We start from the raw sequence: 21,023 nt of genomic DNA, 5'->3' as shown, positions 1-21,023 counted from the left end.
GATCTCTGTGAGTTCAAGGCCCATGTTTGGTAGTTCATATCCTTAATTTCAGTACTTGGGAGGCAGAGACAGGTGGATCTCTATGAGTTTCATGCCAATCTGGTCTGCAGAGTGAGATCCAGGACAATCAAAGAACTTAGAGAAACCCTGTCTCAATCAATCAATCAATCAGTTAATCAATAGATATAAAAATAAAAAAAATAGAGATTTTTAAAAAGCCACAAAAAGATGTAAAATACACAGAGAGTGTAGACACTGTTTTTTATTTTGGTGTTGTTGAAAGGTTGACTGCTATGGAAGGCACAACAGCTGCTAAAATACATTTGATTATAAATGCTGCAGAATTACTCCAATCAATATATTTTGAAAATGCCTTGATTTCAGAATTTAAGTCAAAATTATATTTCTTTGGAGAAAAGGTTTTGCTTTAGTTTCCCCAGAAAGTGAGAGGCTGTGAATTGATCCTGGGTTAAGAAAAATAAGGTTTGATAAGGAAGAACCCCTTGAAAAAATCTTCAGTGGGAATGGATGTCCCACATGATCCAACATTTCAGAGCACCTCTGTTGCAGTTTTAATTGAATTTTATATTCAGAACAGGTTCTAGACTGCTGGATGAGAAGTTTCAGCCTCAAAGAATACCCCAGTCAATACTTGATCATAACCCTAAATTTTGTTTTGGTCCTGCAGGAAGTAGGCTAGAAATCTCTGCCCACATTCCCAAAGAGTATATTATAGAAGGTTGTCTTTCTTTAGGATGTTGGCTATTATGGATAATGGTCAGGAAAAAAACTAAACAAAGGAAATTAGATTTGAAGTTCTTGTTTTAAAAATAAGAAAAAAGGGGAATTGCTGTGGGATAATGCTCTTGTACAGTGTACAGATTTACCATTTGTATTGGTTTAATAAAACTCTCTTAGGCCAGTAGCCAGGCACATTTTTTAAGCAGGACAACAAGACTTAGAGAATCCTGGGAAGAGGAAAGGCAGAGTCAATCAGTCACAAGCTAGACACGGAGGAAGCAAGATGAGAATACCTCACTGATAAAAGGTACCATGTCAGGTGGCTCATCATAGATAACAATTATGGGTTAATTTAAGTTGTAAGAGCTAGTTAATAGTAAACATGAGCTAATAGAACAAACAGTTTATAATTAATATAAGCTTCTATGTTGCTTTGCAACTGAACAATTTTGGGACCAGGTAGAACAGAAACTTCTATTTTATTACCTTTAAAATAGTTTATTTATTCACCTATGTTGGAGAGTATTCTTTCACACTGTGACACCCAAGTTTGCAATAGAGCCTCAAGGGTATATAGGAGAGACAGACACAGAAAGTAGAGGTGGGGTTTAGAGTGATGCAGAAACTTGATATTCAAAGTCTTATTCATAAATAGAACGGTAGAGATTTAGTTAACGCTTCATTGGCAATGACAAGACAATGACTGCAGGAAAAGAGTTCCCACCAGGTTACAATCTCAGTAGTCATGCTGCTGCTTAGAAAAGCAGGCCCATAACTGTGGCATAGCAAGTGCTGACTGAAATTGCAGTAGATTAAGGCACAGTCACTGTGCAGATGTTAAGACAACACAACTGCAGTTGTCTTATTTAAATGAAACCATGATGCCCTAGACTTCTGTACATTCATTGGAGCATATATGTTAATCTCTGTCTCATTTTCAAAGAAATAGTCCTGGAGACCGGACTTAACACAGTAAGTTTATGTTTCTAGATGTCTTGGCAATATTCCATGCCTTTATAAACATTTAACTAGTGACAAACAAAAAATAAGGGCTTGTAGTCCTGCATGGCAGGAAAAGTTCTGTTATTCCATAAGTTGGACATATAATGTTTTATGTCAAAAGAACTACCAATATGGAGTATTTTTAACTTGTATATTTCTAAATTTAAAGTGGAGGACATTATAAAATTCTCATAGGCATTATATTGGCAAAAATGAGAAAGCAGCATAGAAGGGCAGTTATCATACCCAGTGTGAGAACAGACATACACACAAAGACAGACTTACATGTGCCCTGTTTATCAGATAAACTCACCAAAGCAGCCCTAGAAATGTCAGCAGACCTCCTGGAGATAGAAAGCGAGACTCCTTTTAATTTCAAAAATAAATTAATTCTGAATGGAAATCAAGCCTATTCTCACATTCATTAGGGCAACCTGGTCTGAGTGAAAAATTGTAGATTTTTAATAAGGACATTTCCATTAGTTTTCTTTCAGTCCCACAAACTCATAAATCAATTCCTGTCTGTCAACCATTATAAATTTATCAGTTCTTATGAGTAGATGTGACAGCAAACTGTTATTTAAATCTACAAGGCTATATCTCTGTTAGTGAGCCAAATAATCTTGGCCTCTATGACACTTCTTTGTATTCTAGACTGTATTTATTCCAGATTGTTTCAACCATACTCAGTAACAGATGAAGATGATGTGTAACTACATACACATCAGCAAAAGTCGTGAAACTGGGAGTGTGTATTATTTGAGGATACTAGAATAAAAATAAACTGAAATGAAATTAATAAAGCAAGACACACAAAATTTTTTATGCAAATATTCCTAGAAATAAAAATACATACATGGTAATTTAATTGCAGAAATCAATAACTATTAGCAATTTTGAAATTCATTCTTCTGATCTTTAACACTTTTGTATACACACAGTAAACATTAAAGTATGGGTAAGAAAATGTGAGAAGTGCCACATCCACAATTTTATGCATACCCAGAAGTCTCAGCAGACTAATTAGAAAGATCATATTTTATGGAAAGATCTTGCTTCTTACTTTCTTGGTCTCTCATGACTGTATAAAATTTAAATACATGAAGTTTGTCTCCAGCTGAGAGAACAGAGAAGGAAATGCTAAGTAGAGCTACAGGCAGGCTAATAATGGGAATACTTTGGGCCTGTAATTTTTGTACCAACAAAAGGCCTTTGACATGGTCACAGGGAAAACGCTCTGGTAACCTGATGAGCAAGCTATTTGGATCTTACAGAATTTATGGAGCTCCTCTGGACAGTCATTTCTCAGGCCAACTGAATACATACAATACACAGTCAATAGTACTAATTGGTGTCCATCATTTCTTCTTGCCAGTCATGTAGCTCTGTAATTGAAATGCTCAGTAACAGTTTTCTACCTAAATTCTAATGATGCCCTTTATAATTTTCTCTTTAATGCAGTTCCTGAACTTTAAAAAGCTGTTCACTGCCAAATGTCAGTTCATTGTGAAGGGCTGTATCGAAAACCTATTGCTCTAAAAAAAAAAAAAAAAAAAAAAAGAACGTAATGTTCATTTTCCCCATTCAAAATCATGTTGTCCAGTTCTGTACTTAAATGGCTCATTATTTCTCACTCATGAAAAAGAAATACTAGTGAAAGATCACTTGAAATTAACAATTAATACTCTAATTTTAAAACTGTGTCTATGTAAGATACCCAAAAATAATATTTTCAAGGAATAAGTTTAGTAAATTTATTAAATGGTGCAAAACAGTTATTAGCAGTAGTGAATTATATTTTACAATAACTTATTAATTCCTTAATAATTTCATATAATGTATTTTGATCATACCCACTATTTTTTCTGCTTCACCTCTCATACCACCCTCTTTTCTTTTCTTAGTGATCAATCAATTACAGTTTATACCAGTGATATACTCAGTTGTTTGGGGCTCTCCCCTGGAGCATTGCAGGCCTACCAGGAACATAGCCTTAAAGACTCACCTTCCTCTAGCATTCATATACATATTCATAGGTACAACAGTTGAATTTAATTTTTATTACTTCAATTAGAAATTTCTAGCAAATAATTGCAAATATACCCCATGCCACAGAATTTTCTAGATAAAATCCACTTCCACATACCATTCAATTTTGTATCTTATTGGACAAGGATTTCTTCTATTCCCTTTTATATTATTGAATTGAAGATTTCCTTGTCACTTTTCTGGCACTATTTGAACAAATTGTGTGAACCATAAATTCTTAAGATACTCAAGATACTAATCTAATTTTAATTTAGTGAAAATAAAGGACTTTCACAATATTTCAGAATAGCTTATTTTTATTACTTTGTTATCTTAAAATTTAGTGGTACATCTCATTTTGTACTGAGAAAATGTAGATTATGTTCTATTGGACATACACACGCACATGCACACATACATATGACATCTAAAAATTAATGTTATTAAACTTAGAAAATCGAAGTTGAAAGCATTGGTTGTATCTATCACATTATAAATCCATTGCATTGCTTTCTTTTTATACCCATTAAATCTGGTCTTTATAAGCTTTTTCTATAAATGTGTGTATCATTTGTTGGGTTTCACAGTTTTGAGATAATAATGGTTTAAGTTTTCATTTGTTATGAAGCAAAGTTAGAGATATTTGCAAGCAAAGTCTTCTGTTATGAGGAAAGATAATTATTATGCATGCCATAAAATAAGTCTAAATGTCATAGCTGGGTGGCCAGCCTGGCCGCACTCTATCTAATTAAAGAAATACTACACATTTTGTATAATGGCAGCCTAGATGCTAAACAATGGTGCATAGAAAAGAGAGTAATAGCCTTCATAACCCTTTAAACTTTCACAGTGCTTATGATTGAGGACTGAATGACAGTTTGAAAGCAAGGGCTAGAAGCATAAGCTCCATGTCTCACAAAAGTAGAATGCCTATGATGTAGACATCATTAATGAAAAAAAATCTCAATTTTTCATGTTTGACAGGCATGTTAAATATGTGAGTAGTTCTATAACGAAGGTAAGAAAGGAAAATAGCAACTTAAATTTCATTTCCTAGTTTAAGGGTAGTGTGTGTGTGTGTGTGTGTGTGTGTGTGTGTGTATGTGTGTGTGTGTATGTGTGTGTGTGTGTGTATTGATATATATAAAATCAATTGTCATAAGAAGAAAGGAAAGGAGCCAACTTGAACTTGATACCTGGAGATATTAACCATATTGAGATTTCAACGGAGCTTTAGTCTCACCATATTCCATAGAGGTGATTGGTGAACCTCAGCATGATGCTTCTGTACCTTCGGACATAGTTGGGAGGAATGTCTTTGTCAGAATACACACTGATTTGTGGTGCATATTGGCTGGCAGAGCTTACAATTCCTTTTAAAATGTTGCTTTTGTCACCTACCATGTGTGTTACATTGCTTTAACTATGGCGCCTCTGAGATAAGAAAAGCACCGGTTGTAAATGGTAAGTTTTCATGTGAGTAAATTGACTGCGCTAATTTTTACCTCTTAGATGACAGAATCAGGTGCAGGGTTAAGCTTGAGGAGAATTCTCTTAGCATTGTCCTGTTTGCTCAGAGAAGGAGGAACATGCTTACTTCAGCTTAATGCTCACCAATGGGCACTTACTCTCCTGCAGTCAGTGTTGGCCCCAACAGTCACACAGATCGGACTTATAGTCTAGAGAAACGTTGCCCCTCTATCTAGAAAATGCTTCTCAACTCTTACCTGCTCCCAGCCAATCTGAAAAAGCCCCACGAAAACAATTTTAATGAAATACCACTCCTTAAAATCACACCAAATAGTAAACTATTCGAAGTTTCAACACATACATTTCTTCCTCTCCTCATTTCTTTCTGTAATTCTCACTTCATAAATAAAATTACATAGAGTTTTTCTGTTCTAAATTCAGAGGCAATGAACATCATGCGATTCAACAGCCTTCCCCAAAGCCGTTACCAGGTGTGGGAGAAAGAGTACAGGCCCCTGGACTTTATGGGCTGGAAAACTGCAGTAGAATACAGTTATTGAAAGGTGGCCTCAGCACCTCAACCTCATGTAATCTCACACTATGTGGATGACTTTGGAAAAGTCAAATGTAGCACCTCAGTCAACTAGCCTCTCCAATTACATTATCTTTCTTTTAGAAGGTGTCTATAGAACTTACTTACGAGATGCATAAAGAAATACATATTTTACTTTTATAAATGAAAGGTTTTACATGCAATATTGCTCACAGATAATAAGGATTTATAATATTAAGCAATGCAGCAGCCTACAGAGGTGATTAGGTGGCTAAAGCAAGTGCCATGGGCTGAGTTCTGATTCCCAGAACCCAGGGAAAGACAGACATGCAGTGCAAATCTATAATACTGTTGTTTTCATTCCTAATGGAAGATGGAGTTGGAGTCAGAAGAATTAAAGGAGGCTCATAGGCTAATTTACCTGACATATGCAGGAGTGAAGAAGAGACCCTGTCTCAAACAATGTGGAAGGTAAGGACAGATGCCCAAGTTTGTGCTCTGACCTCCATACACGTGCTACAGCATGCAGGCAACTGCATTCACACATGAATGGATTTGCACATCTATACAAACACACACACACACACACACATAATACCTGGAAAAATATAGAATGGGAATTCTGAGTAAGCATAAAATTACTCCTAAATGAAATTATCTACTTCATCAGATTTAATAATTAAAATAAGATTTATTCATATTTTGAAACCAGTATTTTTGAAAGATTATAAGATCAGTCACCTACTCTCTTTTTAAATCTTTTGAAATCTCCTGGATAGCTATTTGAAGACAATTTCAACTTTTATTACGAGCTGTTTCTTTGCATATATCTGGAATCGTGATTAGACACAGTACAATACCATTGGCAAAGTATGTCATCCAACAAAAGAAATAACTCCTGGAAATGGAATAGTCTATCAAAGGAATATCATGTCAAATCATCATGCTGTATTTGGAAATGAATGCTGAAGGGAAGCAAAAATGTTCGATTCCTAACGGGAGAAATATCCTTATCAGTGATTTTAATTAAAATGTCAGAGTAGCTATTATCTGAAAAGACTAATGCCACCGTTGTAATAAACATATCAGGGGTAGTTATTTGTCATATCAAAGAGTACTAACATGACTTGAAGCTAATTTTTATGGATTTATTTAATAAATTGAGAGGCCTGAGCCAATCTATACTTTCTACATTGTTTCAAATAATTGTTTCTGACTATACTAAGGTTTGTTCTTATAAGAATATGTATATGGTTAAGAAAAAAGCTCATCATTTTTCTTCAGAAGCAGGGAATGTATTTATCAAGAAAATCTAGATGTAGGAGTAGGACACAAGTGATAACATAAAAGACAAGAGGATTTTCTGCATTTGTATTTCTGCATGTCGTTAAAAAACAAAACACAACAAAAAGAAAAGAAAAATACCATACAAACAAAAATCTTACCAATATGGACAAGGGAGAAACCTCAGTAGGTAAAATGCTGTCACACAAGTGTGAGGGGAACACATTGAATCCCCAGAACTCACACAGAGTCAGAAGTGGTAGCACATACATCTGTAATTGCAATGCTTCCAAGACAAGATGAGTTCACACCCAGATTTACACACATACAAACTCGGAGAGACTAATAAATCAATATTTCCCAAGCCAGTTGAGGACAAGCTACTAGAAGTGAGTGAGGAAGATTTCAGATGTTGAAAACTGAAAAAGGAAATGTATGAAGATGCAATTCAGACAGAGGCCAATCAATGTGATATTTGATTTGTGATTCTAGTTTTTAAGAAATATCATCATTGATCTCTTTTTGCATGATCGGTCAATGGAATAATAAAATAAGACAGGACAGTTTACAGCGGGGGCATGCTTTGGAAGTAGAAAATGTTCTTTTATCAGAAAATAACTTCTACAAAAGTATTAAAAAGTCTTTCTAATTTGACAGTAATGCTGCTGAATATGAGGTCGCAGTGTCTGAGTAACAGTAACTTGATAACAAGAAGAGCACCTTGCAGACCCGATGGTTAGAGGGTGCAGGTGGCAGGTGCAGGGAAGGTGTCAGCTGAATATGAATTTCTTGCAGGATCACATTCTACTTGTTGTCTGAAACATAGGATTTCTTCCAGAAGGTGACATTCAAGGATCACATTTCCAAGGTTGTTTGCAAAGTTTTCAAAGTAATGAATATTACCTCTGCTTTTCAGACACACAGAACTTCTTGCCAAATTTACTTAAAGTTATTCACTTAAAAGGTTATGTATTTTGGCTAGTGTGATGTTTCTGTTAACAAGGAGGTCTACAGTGTAAGCCGGTTTGCATGAGTTTGATCCCCAAAACTCACAGCTAAAGGAGAGAAACAACTCTAAATGTTATCGTCTGACTTCCACATGTGTATTATACTGGCAGGCCCCAGTCACATATACACATTGCACAAACACAGATACACACACACACACACACACACACACAGAGAGAGAGAGAGAGAGAGAGAGAGAGAGAGAGAGAGAGAGATAATCACATAAAGAAGAAATTTAAATTACTGCTTAGAATCAGCAGTAACAACTCTGAGAACTATATTTACAAAAAGCAAGCACCCAGTTTTTATTTGAGATGCTATAATAAAGTACCTTGCTCCACAGTTTATTAAGATTGGGAAAGCAATGAATGATTTTAGATTCATAAGACCAGACTTGAAATTATTCTCAAATGCAAAGATGTATAAGATTTCTGAATATCACAATATTTGGCTTTAATTTACTTTTTCTATAAAGTGAAACTAATAGTATCAAACACTTTTTAGGAGAATTTGTTATAGATAAATTTCTGAATTTTCTGGGTCCTTGCCTGACAGAAAGATGCTGTATCCTGAGTGCTGATTTCTCTTTTTACATCTGGGATTAGAGACACTTCTGATTTTCCCTACGAACATAATCTTTCTTATTAATATGTAGAAAGAAGAGAATACATTGCAAATTTTTCCCCATGCTATTCAAAGTGAAGACTTCTATGCCAAAAATTGTGATTTTAAAGCTAAAGTTAGTGATCTACTTTTATTTCATTTATTTCATAGAAACAAAAGAACAAATGTATTACGCTATTGTTTATATTTAGAGAGAAACAGTTTTTTGCAGAATTTCCCAATGCTACTAAAAAGTTAACAGCTGTTGGCAACAGAATTTCATCTCACATTTTAATTTTACAAGATCACAGCATAGCATATGTGCTGGCCCTCTGGGTGCAAAGTTGTCAACAGTTCATCAATGAGCAGCTATGCTCCTAATGGTAAAGGGGAAACAATTAATCCTGAAGATGAAGCTACAATAATCTCACTATTAGTGGTGTCTGTGTGTGTGTGTGTGTGTGTGTGTGTGGGTCTGTGTGTATGTGTATGTGTGTGTCTGTGTGTGTTTAACTGAATAATGTAATTCAGGATTTTATGACAAATTGTAAGTAAAATGAACCAATTTTGTAATATTGTTCAACTTTGTTTTAATATCCAGATATAATTTGGTGTTGTTGCACACAATGAAAAAATTAGATATATGTGCCAGGGAAGCAAGCCATCAAAGACAAATTTATAAGTTACATAGAAAAAAATAATAGATTCTAGCAAAGAATATCACTCCTTTGTTCATTCTGAAAAGTTACATCTTTTCCAAGTCCCATATTTACCATCTATAAAACAGACAATGATCATGGTACAAATTTTAGGAGGTTCACTTTAGAATTGAGATAAAAACTGAAAACTCTTAAGTATATTTTCCAAGACATTGCAAGTTTTCTAAATATATGCATTGACTTTTGTTTGATCATATAATGTTAAACATACTTTGCAATTCTGAATAAACCTCTTCTGGGTAGAATAAACTTCTATCCAGTCAAATATACCTATTAAACACTAGCTGTTCCAGCTCCCTTTTTTTCTTAGACTTCAATTTGCTCTATATCCAATCCTAAGGGGTCAGGAGTTTGGGGCTTTGCTGGATAACACAGATGGATTTTCTGCAATCTAGTTTTTTCAACATTTATGGTGATAAAAAAAATAACATCTACAAAGCATTCCTGTCAAAATAATCTGAGTTTGATTAAGCCTCTTATTACTCAGTCATGTAGAATTTTTTCATGAACACATTTCAAAATGTATAGCTGTATATTATACTTATTTACCTGTTTTAATGGAATGTGAAATGATTGGAATTTTATAATGCTTTAAAAGATTCACTGACAACAAACTTATGTAAGGGTTTTTGAAAAGTCAACATTGTAAAGATAATACCAAGAGAAGTTTCTTTAAGACAACCTGTTAGAGACAAGAACCAGTCAACTTTGCACAGGTTCAAGGAGAAGATTCTTGTTAAGTGTAGTGTTTGAATACCATGACGACTAGACATGAGCTTGGAGAGTAGTATGTTTGAAGGACAGTAAATGATGAGGTGAAGGATAATGGCTGGGTGATGGGTACCCACAGAAACTTGAATAGAATATTATTTAGAGCTAGGCATGAGGGCAATGGGGAAGATCAGCTAAACACACAACTAGTACTGATCAATGAAACAACTATTTGTAAATGAAAAACACTCCAGATGAAGCATTTTGGTTTTTTGTAGTGGAAATTAGATAAAGTAATGGAGCTCTCTGAAAGAACCTAGGTTTAGAGCTGGTTGTTTTTATCATCATTGTTTCTGCCTTTCTTAAATCTCTTGTCTCCTGAGTTGTCTCTCATATGTAGGAACATGCACACATCTTATAGCAGAGAAAAAGCAATGGTTAAACAATACTTAAATACAAAGAAAGCACCTTGAACATAATTTCCCTAGCTCTTTGTTAGATATAATAAAATATAAAATGTTTTACTTTATTTAAATATTTTTGTTTTGCTGGCTTTGTGGAAGCCTAGCCAGTTTGGATGTTCACCTTCCTAGATATGGACGGAGGGGGGAGGACCTAGGACTTACCACAGGGCAGGGAACCTGGACTGCTCTGTGGACTGGAGAGGGAGGGGGAGAGGAGTGGGGGGAGGGGTAGAAGGGTGGGAGGAGGGGGAGAAGGGTGGGAGGAGGGGGAGGGAAATGGGAGGCTGGGAGGAGGTGGAAACTTGTTTTTTGTTTATGTTTTTTTTCTTCTTTTCTTAATAAAAAAAATTATTAAAAAAAATATTTTTGTTTTGAAATTTGGCTTTGTTTCCCTTCAAGTGGAGAGAAAACAAGTGTGTGTGTGTGTGTGTGTGAGAGAGAGAGAGAGAGAGAGAGAGAGAGAAGAAGAAGAAGAAGAAGAAGAAGAAGAAGAAGAAGAAGAAGAGGAGGAGGAGGAGGAGGAGGAGGAGGAGGAGAAAAGAGTCTGATTATATATATGTACATAATAATGTGTGCTTGTGTGGGTATCAGTATGCAGGACTGTGACAGGTAGAATGTGTGTGTATGTGTTTGAGTATATATACGTGTTTTCACCTGGGTGATTACATGTATTATGTGCATGAGGCTGTGTGTGTGTGTGTGTGTGTGTGTGTGTGTGTGTGTGTGTGTGTAAGTTCATTATTGCACTTGAATTATCTCTTTGTGTATTCTGGAAGAAATTGGTCCTAACATTGATACCTGGCATGTTGTGCAGCTAGGTATGTTTCAAAATGACTGGAATCATTTTATATTATCCACACTTCTAATCTAAACTTTACTCTCTTCAAAATTTCTTAGTTTTATTTCTTCTTCCTTCCCCCTTCTCTTGGCATTGGAAATAGTGAATCATGACTTTTGTTACGATCTTACATATTTGGGCTGTAGTACACAATTTTGGAGTCTTATTTTCAACAAGAAAATCTATATTAGGCAAGAGATGAGAGGCTGGGTACTTACTTTGTAGTATTTCTTTTTGCAGCAATAATGCATAGTTGTATTAATGCCCTGGTGTTATTTAACACTATCAAAGGCATCATAGGGAGACTGTCTGTGTCCTCTGGCTTCTACTTTTGTTTCCATCTAGATTCTCATGCTCCATAAAGAGAGTACAGGCTAGATATATTAATAGAACAAACTTCAAGAGGTAAATTAGAGCATGGAAGGAGGCAAGGATACATTTTTTAAATATTCAAAACATTCTTATTTTACATACCCATCCTAGTTTCCTCTCCCTCCAGTCTTCCCACTCCCCCCACGTTTTCCCTAGCCCACCCCTATCCACTCCTTAGAGAGGGTGAAGCCTCTCATGGGGAGTCAACAAAGTATGTTGCATCACTTGAGGCAGGCCCAAGGCTCTCTCTCCTGTATCTAGGTTGACACGGTATGGCTCCTTGGGAATCGGCTAAAGAATGCACTAGGAATAAATACTGGTTCCTCTGCTGGTGACCCCACAAACTGCCCAAGCTATGTAACAATCACCCACATTCAGAGGGCCTAGTTTTGGCTCATGCTGGTTCCCTAGCTGTCAGTCTAGGGTCAGTGAATTCCTACTAGCTTCAGTTAGCTATTTCTGTGGGTAACCCCATCATAGTCTTGGCCCCTTTGCTCAAAAAATTGGGACTAGCTGAGCAGCAATGACTGCAATCCAGGCAAGTATGGAACTTGCAATTTTCCTTTTTGTTTTATTTTCTCACCTGTGTCTTCCCCAATGTGGAAACTTCCAGGAAACAAGGTGTGCTGGTCTTAAAAGCCTACTCCCTTCAGATAAAGTCCATTATAAGTAGGTACATACCATGAAACAACATGTATAAGGACTTAAATAGCTTTAACAATGATAATTTTGCAAGGGTCAATTATAGCAACACTATTTTCATATTCACCTGCTAGGGAAGTTGTTGAAGCTTGTTTGTACTAACACAATTAGAATCTACTGCTGTCACCTACTGTTCTTTATATTCTGATTTGGAACCGAGATGGCAGAAATGGAAGAAAAATCAACACTGATCTTTGCATCCTGTTTTGAGGGTTTCAAGGTCCATTTGGAGTAACCACAACCAATAAAAAAATTGGTGCTCCTAACAGGTTTGATGGTGTTTCAGGTCTGTAACATACATTATTTCTCTCTGTGGATTATGTATATGTAAGTGGAGACTGCTAGTTTGTTTCCTCCCTCCCAGACCCAAATAATCACACAGTAACAATATTAATTGCAATACTGTTTGGTAGATGACTCAGGCATATTTTTAGCTAGTTCTTACACTTTAAATTAACCCATTTCTATTAATAGGTGTATCGCCATGAGGCTGTGGTCTACCAGTAAGGTTCCAGTGTCTGTCTGTTTTCTTCTTCTTCTTCTTTTTCTTCTTCTTCTTCTTCTTCTTCTTCTTCTTCTTCTTCTTCTTCTTCTCCTTCTCCTTCTCCTTCTCCTTCTCCTTCTTCTCCTCCTCTTCCTCCTCCTTCTCCTCTTCCTCCTCCTCCTCCTCCTCCTCTTCCTCCTCCTCCTCCAACTTCTCCTTTTTCGTTTTGGTTTTCCAAGACAGGATTTCTCTGTGTAACAGCCCTAGCTGTCGTAGAACTAGTTCTTGTAGAGCAGGCTGTCCTTGAACTCACAGAGATGCTCCTGCCTCTGCCTCCCAAGTGCTGGGATTAAAGGCATATGCCACTACCACCCAGACTGGCATCCGTCTTTTTTGGCAGCTACAGGGCATCTCCTTGACTCTGCCTACTTTCTTTCTATGTCTCTGTTCATATTTCCCACCTGGCTTTACTCTGTTAAGCCATTGGCTGAAACGGTTTCTTTATTAACCAATGGTAATAAAGCATATTCCCAGCATACAGGAGGGAATCCCACATCAGTTACCCTTTTCTGTCTAAATAAAAAAGGAAGGTTTTAACTTTAACATAGTAAAATTACATAAAAAACAGTTACAGAATTAAAGTTACAATATTTAGTCCATTTACATTTGGAAAATTAAGGAAAATACTCTATCATATATCCTATCTTTGTAAGTCTAAAGTTTTATATCTAATTTTTCTTTTATCATAACTAAGGAAAACTGGAGTTATATCTATCTAGTCTTCCACTCCACCAAAGGCCCCAGAAGGATATAATATTACCTACATAAACAGGAAGCACATTGTAAGCAAGTTCCAGTGTTCTAGAACTGAAGAGCCATCTCGCTTGTCTGGAAATTCACCCAAAGTTCTGTACTGTTGGGGAATCCATCTTCAGTTTACCAGTCCATAGTATCTGGCAGATTTTTCCATTAAGCAGAAAATTTGAAAGATTGCTTTGCCTGTATTTGCAGTTTTCCCAGACACTTTCTTCTGTTCCTGGAAGAATGTCTGGCACTTTCTTCTGAGAAGCAGGAACCCTGAAGGAAGATCCCATCTTTTGGAAGGTTCAGCAATCAGTTACTTTTCTGTGGTTCCTGCATGTACAGTTCATACAGCATATTATCACGGTTCAGGTAAGAGCAGTTTCTTGACCAAATGGCTAGCCTTGTCACATTGAAGGCAAATTTCCTAACAAGTTTCTTTAATGCCCACAATCTCTCTGAAGTAATAGGCGCTGCCAGAAGCAGACATGCCTCACTCTTGAGAAAGGTCTACATTCTTTTATTTATTTATTTATTTATTTATTTATTTATTTATTATGTATACAATATTCTGTGTGTATGCCTGCAGGCAAGTAGAGGGCACCAGACCTCATTACAGATGGTTGTGAGCCACCATGTGGTTGCCGGGAATTGAACTCAGGACCTTTGGAAGAGCAGGCAATGCTCTTAACCTCTGAGCCATCTCTCCAGCCCCCGGTCTACATTCTTAAAACCTTTTAAATGCCATATTCTGTAGGTCTGTGAAGTGTTGAAGATTGTCTATCTAAGTGAAATATATTTCAATATATCTAGAAAACCCAACTAACATTACTACAAATTTGACAATTATGGATGACTATTAATCCATAATTTTAATTATGCATTATATTTTTAAATGAGCTGTATCAACATAGTACCATAAACATGAGCAGAAATACATATACACAATGTAACAAATTGACCTTAAATTTATATCAGTAGACTAAGATCTATACCAATGCAAAATGTTCATCTTTATAACATGCCCCCCTCCTTTATAAAAAAGAAATTGACTGTGACCATTTAACCATTTATAATTAACTCCTTTAAATGAAAATAAATAATTAGAAACAATTATTTTGGGAATTTTGGCATTGTTTTCTACAAACTTCTTCCTGCTGTTTGTTGGATATTTTTAGTGTTCATGAAGACCTTTCAGGGGGTCTTGTTCCATCAAACTACATAGCCTGGAATGAATCTCTTTTGTTTGGAAACAAAAGAGAACCTCTTTTCCAAAGCAACATATCCTTAGACCCGAATTTTGAAAACAAGATAGTTGTCATCTTTATGTTGGATAATTTACCAATCCCCAGAATCAAATGTCTCTCTGAAGTCAAAAAATTCAAAAAAACCACAATAATATACATAATCCAGACTCTCTGTGTATTTCCCATCATGTGACTTTTTAAACTCTATTATTTTTTAATGTTTATTTCATTATCTTTACTCCTTTAATCTTTGACTATCTGTATTTTTTCTTCTCTTTCTCTTAAGCCCTTGCACATTTATCCAACACTGTGACCCATTTAGAGGTCTTTTTTTGTCTGAATCTGTCTTTATTACGAATCTGACTAGGAGTGACTTTTAAAAATAATGCTAAGCTGGAATGGCTAGGACCAACTCTGCAGTCCTGCCTGTTGGCTCCCCTTTGTCCAACATGGTGGAGGTAAATTCACTGCCTTTGAGAACCAAGCTCACCACCCCAGTTCTAGGGATGCAGAAGGTCTATGTCACCATTAAGCAACTAATAGAACACTGCTCACAAACCCCATTTATGCATGGAACCTCTCAAAAAAGCCAGAGTTAGTGCTGCCAGCACTGTCTCTTAATGAAGACATGCAATTTTTGCTGCTAATGCTGAGTCAGGAAGCTTTTTCTTAAATGAATCACATCACTTCTTGCCTCTAGCAAACAGAGCCCATCCAAGAAAATGTTGCTACCAAGAAACTATGCTTAACTTTGTTCTTTTGTGTCTAGAATTTCTCCCCACGCTTTCTCAGTTTTCATGGAGATGTAGTTTGCTCATGTTGGCAACATTATACAAGTGAAGACTACTTGTTTGTTCCTTACCACCCAGACCCAAAGAAATTATATTAACTATAACACTGTTTGTCTGATGACCCTAGCGTATTTCTAGCTAGCTCTTACATTTTAAATTAACTCATTTATATTTATTTGTGTATTGCCCTGAGGCTTTGGTCTACTGGTAAGGTGCTGATGTCTGTCTTCTTCAGCAGCTACATGATGTTTCGTACTGCAGCTACTCTCTCTATATATCTCTGTTTGGATTTCTCTCCTGGTTTTACTCTGCCAAGTCATTGGCTGAAACAGTTGCTTTATTAATCAGTGGTAATAAAACATATTCACAGCATATAGATGGGAATCTAACATCATGTATATATTCTATTGAAAAATAGTGTGCTTTACGTAGCAGAGCTTTTATATGCCCAAATTCTATACAGACTTAGAGGTTCATTTTGAATTAGAATAAATTAGTCTACTAATCAGTGTCTCTCTTTCACTAGGAAGCCAACAAACAGCACAAAGATTAATATTAAACTTAGCTTGTATTTACAGGCATGAGATATATGTTTGGTTAGTTAAAGTGACTGAAACAAAGTAAAATGAGACAAAATGTCTATAAAATTTCCATTGAGTATGATTTTTTTGTTGGCCAAATACTTGTGGGAATGAAGCCACCCCTAAGAAGAGGTTAATATGCTCAGTGAGGTTCCATTAGAGAAAACTGGTAATAAAACATTATTTCTTGTATCTAATGAAGGATGTCTATGGAAAATGTAAATTTTACATATAATGACCATATTATTACTTATATTTTAAAATAGGTCTTATGCATGAACTGTATGTGTATATGAACCACATGTATGCATTGCTTGTAGAGGTCAATAGAAGTCAGTTGGGATAACGTTGAAGGGAGACACACATGTATCTTGGGATTGAACTCTGGTTCTCTGAAAAAGAAGTAAGTGCTCTGACCTTCACAACAAACTCACTAGCACTTGCTCCTTTATTTCTTATTATAGTTAAATATAACTAAAATTTTTCAGATGAAACATCTTTTATGGTAGCCTTTTTTTCAAAATTCCAATGGCTAATTTTTCGTCTTGTTTTATTTTAATGCTCTCTACTACTTATGATTTATACTAATTGTTATTACCATTTCAAATTAGGTTTTGTATCCAGGGATGACAATTTCCACTTAGCCTCATATGCTCAGAATGAACATACCCCTAAGTCAGGCAATGATCCTCACAGAGAATGCCTCCAATCAGAGCCCCTTCCACAATGACCACTGTCACAAAGTTTGTAGCAGAATTCAGCACTATGATTGTAGAACCCATATTCCCATCATCTTCCATTGTGGACTGACTGCAACAGACTGTACAGTAAAGAATTCATCTGAACCCTGAACCAGCTCGATGACAACATGATCACATGGTTTTAGATACTTCACAAATGCTCTTAATTTTACGACTGCCCCAGAAGCTTCATATCCAAGCACCTCTTTTTTCGTAACTAATGTTGCTTTGGGCCATTTTGTCCACAGTGAACAGCTGAGTGGCAGTAACCATTTGTATTATTTGTATTTGCTGTATTTGCATCCCATTTGTGTCTATTTCTCGATTGGGTAGCTTTCCAGGCATTTCCCCAGGTCCATGTACCACCAAGGACAGTTATTCCTGCTTAGTTGGGGTTGAGGGTAAAGTCTGTTCTTCTTTGGTGTAAACACTGTCTCCATTGGGCCCTCTTGCACCCATAAAAGGAAAATATCAGACTTACTTTAATGATGGTTTTGATCCATTGAATTTTTACATCTAACATTAGTGGCCAAATCTGGGGCCAAGGTAGTTCTGAATTTTAGCCTTGAACAGAAGAGTAGCTTACCACAATCCCAGTAGAAGAATTGGATTTCTGTTTCTTTATTAATTCTCTCCTAAGAGAATTTACTTACTTTGACTTCCTTTTCCATTTCTGGTGGTGTCACTTTTGTGGTGACATAAGCAGCCTGCTCAGCTTAAATTCAGCTAACTTTTTGAATGTGATTTAGTGCCTGCTGGAGCCTGAAGGTAAACACACACAGGCCTGACAATATTTCATACTGGAATATTCCCGGGCCTCCTCTGTTATGAAGACTGATCTTCATTGAGGTAGTGGCACTCTATTCTCTAAATTGTTTTAAGATTTCCTTGTGGCTGGCTTAAGTCAATAGAGCAGTGTACTGCACCTTTTGAGAAATCTCCTGTCTTGCCTCTCAATACTCTCCATTTCTTTTCTCTTTTTCATTTTAAGCAAGAGAACTCACCGGCCTACACTGTATAGTTATCTGTGATCTATTGGTCCAACTGCACTGGATTAATGCCAGATTTCAACACTTAGCTCCCCACTGGCGAACTACTTTCCCACCAGTGGTTAAAAAATGATCACTTTTACGCTTAAACACACACATTGACATCTCCCGTCTTAAATTCTTCTGAAAAAAAGAGAAGAAAAATCGCTAGAGAAGTCTACCATGGCAGCCCCCTCTGGCACAGATTCAAAAGTAAAAGAACATGTACGATTTCAGTCAAAACCAACTGGTTCAGAAAAGTTCAGGTACTTCAGAAGTTAACAGAGGGCTTGCTTTGGTCCCATCAGGATTGATATCCCTATCTGCCCAGTTTGCTTTTACTTCAGTTCAGCTGTTTTGTTATTACTTATAGAAAACGTCGCCTCAGCTGGAAAGCGGAATCATATCAGAGACCATTTTTTAGAGGAGTTTAATGATGATATTTCAGGGGGACAAAAGAAAAAGAGTGCCCCCTCAGGGTTGCTTTAAAATCCATAAAGCCAGGGTTTGAAAAGAACGTGATTGGAATGCAGCACGAACCCTATCCTTAACAATTCCCTTTCATTGAATAGCTTCCTGGTTGTTCTTTAAATGGCAACCCTTCATAGTATAGGGCATCTTGGTGGAAAATGGCAGTTTTCCCATGAAACTAAGGCTATGAGTTTTACACAAAGAAACTCAATACATTCTTTTCTTCCTCTCCTGTTTTTAGAAGGCATTTTAAATTTTGGCTATGAGTTTTCTGTTTCTTTTTCAGGGCACATTGGATTTTAAAAGTGCCAAATGGGCTTAAAATAATAAAGACGAATGGAGTTTTTACTCTCCTCTAGTTTTTCACTGTGAATGTGCTACTCCACCACCGACTCATTTCCCAGAGTACTTTCAATTTTTAAGTGGAAAATGAAAATACAACTGTAAATACAAGACTACTCTGCTCTCTGTGGGACTTATCAATATCTAAACAAAAGTACAGATTTTTTGGTCGGACCTTAATGAAAATCAATTGTGGAAGCATTCTTAGCTATTTGTAAAGGACATCTAAACATATAAATGTTGTTTTAAGACTCAGTATAGGTGCCAATATCGCACCCGCCAACATGGTGAACGTTCCTAAGACCCGCCGTACATTCTGCAAGAAATGTGGCAAACACCAACCTCATAAAGTGACCCAGTACAAGAAGGGCAAAGATTCTTTGTATGCCCAGGGAAAGCGGCGTTACGACAGGAAATAGAGTGGCTATGGTGGCCAGACTAAGCCTATTTTCCGCAAAAAGGCAAAAACTACAAAGAAGATTGTGTTGAGACTGGAATGTGTGGAGCCCAACTGCAGATCTAAGAGGATGCTGGCTATTAAGAGATGCAAGCATTTTGAACTGGGTGGTGATAAGAAGAGAAAGGGCCAAGTGATCCAGTTCTAAGCTGACCTTGTTATAAAGACAATAAAATCATGAGCTTTCACTCAAAAAAAAAAAAAAGACTCAGTATAAAAATGAGGGTATACGTATGTTTAATATTATGCAGGTAAGGGTATAAATAATGTAGAACATGTGCTGCCCTATGAGAGAAAGATCATCAAGGCAAAATGAATTTGACACAAAAGTTAGATGAACTCTCAGAAACTTGTATTCTCACGTAGGAATTTAACAGAAGGGGATTTCATGTCTTGAGTCATTGTTTAATGTTTCAGATATGGATATTTTTAAAAGTCAGTGTAAACAGAGAACTCTGCAGTTCCTCATGAATTAAAGGAAGTACACATTTGAGTGACAGTAGTACAAACAGGAAGTGCACATTTGAGTGACAGTAATACAAACAGAAACCAAGAGACTAAGGAGAAGAGAAAAATAGGAGAGTACTCTCTTACAAACAGAAGGAAACCTGCCATGAGCTGCCTCCGTGAAGGACCAAGTTCCAGGGAGTCAGCAAAAAGGGAAGAGGAATAACAAAACACGGAAACAATGAAGCAAACCAACACAACCTGTGAACTTTGAAACACAATTTTTTATTAACTTTATGCACCAGTTTCAGTAAAATGACTGTTGGAAGATTAAAGAAATACACAAAATGTTAAGGAGCAGTAGTTAAATATGGTTATATAGGAACATATTTGGGAAAGTGATTCAAAATAAAAAGATGAGAATTCTGAGATACCCTAGGATTTTTGATTATTCAAAGCAAAAAGGCCACTAAGAACAGATATAGGTATTATTTCTCACAAAACTACAGTACATTACAATGAATGATTGAGAAATAAATGATAGCCACCATAATGTCACAAATAATACTGATATTTTAGTTTATAAAAATGAATTAATTGACAAGGAAGATGATAACCCACATAAATAAATAAAGTAGTAAAACATTACAAACTTAAAGCTCCACTGGAGATTTGCTTTACAGAACTAAATATGAATAGAATAATTCCAAATTAGAGGAAGGAGGGAGAGAACATGAAACGGAAAAAAAAAAACTGATAATTCCACATTATCACCGCATCTTGGTGAATTAAATAAAGGTGTTTTGGAGGGATAAATCTTAAAATGTTTTTATAGAATAAAAGAAAAAACCAAAATGAGACTTAGTGCATCAGCAGGTCTTCTCTGAGTTTGGGATGAGTTAACATTCATTTGCCGACATTGCAACTACATCGTCAACATGTGGTATTCCTGGAGCGGAGGCAGCTGCTCCTGTCACTTCACCATAGGCACCCTACTGATCTAGAAAATACTGTTTGCCTTCTCATTCAGACTTTGGGAAAAAAAGAAAGTTATATACATGCTATAAAAATTAATATTTGTCAAGGTTACTCAGCCATATAAGCTTGCTTTCTATCCCAGACTGGGACGTGACTGAGAC

General features: G+C 36.2%; 1 pseudogene; it reads left to right on the top strand.

Moving 5' to 3' along the window:
- The first annotated feature begins 19,264 nt into the window (after nucleotides 1–19,264).
- LOC121433518 lies at nucleotides 19,265–19,585 on the top strand (annotated as a pseudogene).
- The last annotated feature ends 1,438 nt before the right edge of the window (nucleotides 19,586–21,023 follow it).

The sequence above is a fragment of the Microtus oregoni genome, unplaced genomic scaffold (genome assembly GCF_018167655.1).
Source record: "Microtus oregoni isolate MIOR12 unplaced genomic scaffold, Mior012 000038F_ref0000394, whole genome shotgun sequence".
In the NCBI taxonomy this organism is placed as follows: domain Eukaryota; kingdom Metazoa; phylum Chordata; class Mammalia; order Rodentia; family Cricetidae; genus Microtus; species Microtus oregoni.
Note: the sequence above shows the minus strand (reverse complement) of the source record. Positions and strands in the feature narration are given on the sequence as shown.